The 3,908-nt window shown below is 47.5% G+C and overlaps 1 protein-coding gene across 1 annotated transcript in view; it reads left to right on the forward strand.

Moving 5' to 3' along the window:
- LOC137535707 (uncharacterized) overlaps positions 1–3,908 on the forward strand; it is a 213,913-nt gene that overhangs the window by 32,681 nt on the left and 177,324 nt on the right. The gene's annotated exons all lie outside the window — the stretch shown is intronic.

A 3,908-nucleotide genomic window follows, 5' to 3' on the forward strand; every position in this document is an offset into this window, starting at 1 on the left:
TGTGGCCTGATGTGACACAGGAGCATTATGCAATGTGGCCTGATATGACAGAGGGGCGATGTGGCCTGATGTGACACAGGAGCAGTATGCAATGTGGCCTGATATGATGCAGGAGCGATGTGGCCTGATGTGACACAGGAGCAGTATGCAATGTGGCCTGATATGACGCAGGAGCGATGTGGCCTGATGTGACACAGGAGCAGTATGCAATGTGGCCTGATATGACAGAGGGGCGATGTGGCCTGATGTGACACAAGAGCAGTATGCAATGTGGACTGATATGACAGAGGGGCGATGTGGCCTGATGTGACACAGGAGCAGTATGCAATGTGGACTGATATGCCAGAGGAGCGATGTGGCCTGATGTGACACAGGAGCAGTATGCAATGTGGACTGATATGACAGAGGGGCGATGTGGCCTGATGTGACACACGAGCAGTGTGAAATGTGGCTTGATATGATGCAGAAGCGATGTGGCCTGATATGACGCAGGAGCGATGTGACCTGATGTAACACAGGAACAGTATGCAATGTGGCTTGATATGATGCAGGAGCGATGTAGCTTGATATGACACAGGACTGATGTGGCCTGATGTGACACAGGAACAGTATGCAATGTGGCCTGATTTGATGCAGGAGCGATGTGGCATGATGTGACATAGGAGCAGTGTGCAATGTGGCCTGATATGATGCAGGAGCGATGTGGCCTGATATGATGCAGGAGCGATATGGCCTGATATGATGCAGAAGCACTGTGGCCTGATATGATGCAGGAGCAATGTGGCCTGATTTGATGCAGGAGCGATATGGCCTGATATGATGCAGAAGCAGTGTGGCCTGATATGATGCAGGAGCGATGTGGCCTGATATGACAGAGGATTGATATGGCCTGATGTGACACAGGAGCAGTGTGCAATGTGGCCTAATATGATGCAGGAGCGATGTGGCCTGATGTGACACAGGAGCAGTGTGGAATGTGGCCTGATATGATGTAGGAGCGATGTGGCCTGATATGACATAAGAGCAGTGTGCAATGTGGCCTAATATGATGCAGGAGCGATATGGCCTGATGTGACACAGGAGCAGTGTGCAATGTGGCCTGATATGATGCAGGAGCAATGTGACCTGATATGATGCAGGAGCGATGTGGCCTGATATGATGCAGGAGCAATGTGGCCTGATATGATGCAGGAGCGATGTGGCCTGATATGATGCAGGAGCAATGTGGCCTAATATGATGCAGGAGCGATATGGCCTGATGTGACACAGGAGCAGTGTGCAATGTGGCCTGATATGATGCAGGAGCGATGTGGCCTGATATGATGCAGGAGCAATGTGGCCTAATATGATGCAGGATCAGTGTGCAATGTGGCCTAATATGATGCAGGAGGGATGTGGCCTGATGTGACACAGGAGCAGTGTGCAATGTGGCCTGATATGATGCAGGAGTGATGTGGCCTGATGTGACATAGGAGGCTGCCGGCACTGCGCATAATACATGGTGCGTGATGTAATGGAAGTCTATGGACGACGCACGTAGTGTAGACGACAGAGCGTGGTGCGTTGCAGCGCACATGCACGGACCGACGGGAATCCCAGTGACGTACTTCCTGCTTAGCATTGCTGGAGCAATTGCAATACAAAATAACTAAATGATGTAATTTCCTGCTGTATTTCTGAAGCAATTGCAATCCAAAATATAGGATCACTTTTCAATCAGTGTACAAAAGTGATTTTGCAGAGATTTTACTTCCCAGAACCACAAAAAAGGAAATCGCAATAACTGTGCAAATCACTAGCATTAAATTCAAAAGCACCTCGAAATCACCAGAAATCCCCCTGGAAAACACTGCAAAAAATCACAAAGGCCCAGTGCACACCGAGCGGTTTTTGGAGCGATCCGCCGGCCGCATCCGCCTCTAAAAACGCTTGTCTAATGTATTGCAATGGGATGGTGCACACCGGCGGTTTGCGGTTTTTGCCAAGCCGCAAACGCGCCTCCTGCTGCGCGTTTGCGGTTTTCGGAAGCGTTTCGTCCTCAATGTAAAGTATAGGAAAAACGCAAACCGCTCTGAAAAACGCTAGTTCAGAGCGGTTTGCCAGGCATTTTTGTTACAGTAGCTGTTCAGTAACAGCTTTTACTGTAACAATATGTGTAATCTGCTACACAAAAACGCACGCAAAACCGCTAGGTGGCCTAGTGCACACCGGAGCGTTTCCGCTGCAGTTTGCGATCTGCTTGCGGGTGCGGATCCGCTAGGGTAATGTATTTCAATGGGCTGGTGCACACCAGAGCGGGAGGCGTTTTGCAGAAACGCATACTCCCGGGCTGCTACAGATTTTGGATTGCGGATGCGTTTCTGCCTCAATGTTAAGTATAGGAAAAACGCAAACCGCTCTGAAAAACGGCACTTCAGAGCGGTTTGCCAGGCGGTTTTTGTTACAGTAGCTGTTCAGTAACAGCTTTACTGTAACAATACATGAAATCTACTACACCAAAAACGCTTCACAAAACCGCAAAATGCTAGCTGAAACGCTACAGAAAAAGAAGAAAAAGCATTTCAAAATCTGCTAGCATTTTGCGGATCTGCTAGTGTTTTTTGGTGTGCACCAGGCCGGTATGTTTAGAAAACCTCTCTAAACATACCTAGAATCGCTCTGAAATCAGCTCCCAAAACCGCTAGCGTATTGCGGATCTGCTAGCGGTTTTGGTGTGCACTGGGCCAAAAACACTACAAAGGCCTAGTGCACACCAAAAACTGCTAGCAGATCCGCAAAATGCTAGCAGATTTTGAAACGCTTTTTCTTATTTTTCTGCAGCGTTTCAGCTAGCGTTTTGCGTTTTTGTGTAGCGTTTTTGGTGTAGTAGATTTCATGTATTGTTACAGTAAAGCTGTTACTGAACAGCTACTGTAACAAAAAACCGCCTGGCAAACCGCTCTGAAGTGCCGTTTTTCAGAGCGGTTTGCGTTTTTCCTATACTTAACATTGAGGCAGAAACGCATCCGCAATCCAAAATCTGCAGCAGCCCGGGAGTATGCGTTTCTGCAAAACGCCTCCCGCTCTGGTGTGTACCAGCCCATTGAAATACATTACCCTAGCGGATCCGCACCCGCAAGCGGATCACAAACTGCAGCCGAACCGCTCTGGTGTGCACTAGGCCAAAAAGTGTTTAGCGTTTGCGTTTTGTGATTTCTAATGGGCCCCACCCCCTTACACTGTGTATAAAAAAAAGTTTACTGCACATGACCAATACATATGAGCAAGGGTGTAACTTGCATAGGTCGTGCCCCTGGCAAAATTCATCAGGCCGCCCCGCCCCTTTCCTGCTCACACGTGTGAGTAGAGATGCTCGGAGACGCCCATGTCCGATTCCACTGAAATTCCAATTTCTGCCAATGCAGTTTTCTGTTTTTTTTTTTTTCCAATTTCCAGAGAGGTATTTTAGTTCTAATTTTTTTGCATCAGGGAATGCAAAAATGACCAAAAATCGGAAATTGGGAAAACGGAATCCTGTGATGTGGTCTAAAATTGCAGAATTTCTGCAGAATCCTGATTTTTGAATTATGATCCTAAATGCCGATTTCCTATCAGAAATGCGAGAATGAAAAATACAGATCACTGGCTAAGGGGAGTGTTCTAGGTGTGACATTTCTGAAGCCAAAAGATCAGCTAGACAGACAAAGGGTATTTAAATAGGAACTTGTCAGACTCTGTACTCCTGTCACTACAGGTTTCCTCTGAGCGGAGACTTGTTGCTGGGTGTTCTGGTAAAGTTTCAGCAGTGCTGTATTTCATGACTGTGACATCTCTCTGGTCCACCTTAAGAAGGGACCATGTAAAATGTTCAGCTAGTTTTTTTCTCTTGCATCAGTGATGACATGCAGGAAGCAGTGAGAGCAGGAGGA

This window comes from Hyperolius riggenbachi, chromosome 10 (assembly GCF_040937935.1).
Source record: "Hyperolius riggenbachi isolate aHypRig1 chromosome 10, aHypRig1.pri, whole genome shotgun sequence".
In the NCBI taxonomy this organism is placed as follows: Eukaryota; Metazoa; Chordata; class Amphibia; order Anura; family Hyperoliidae; genus Hyperolius; species Hyperolius riggenbachi.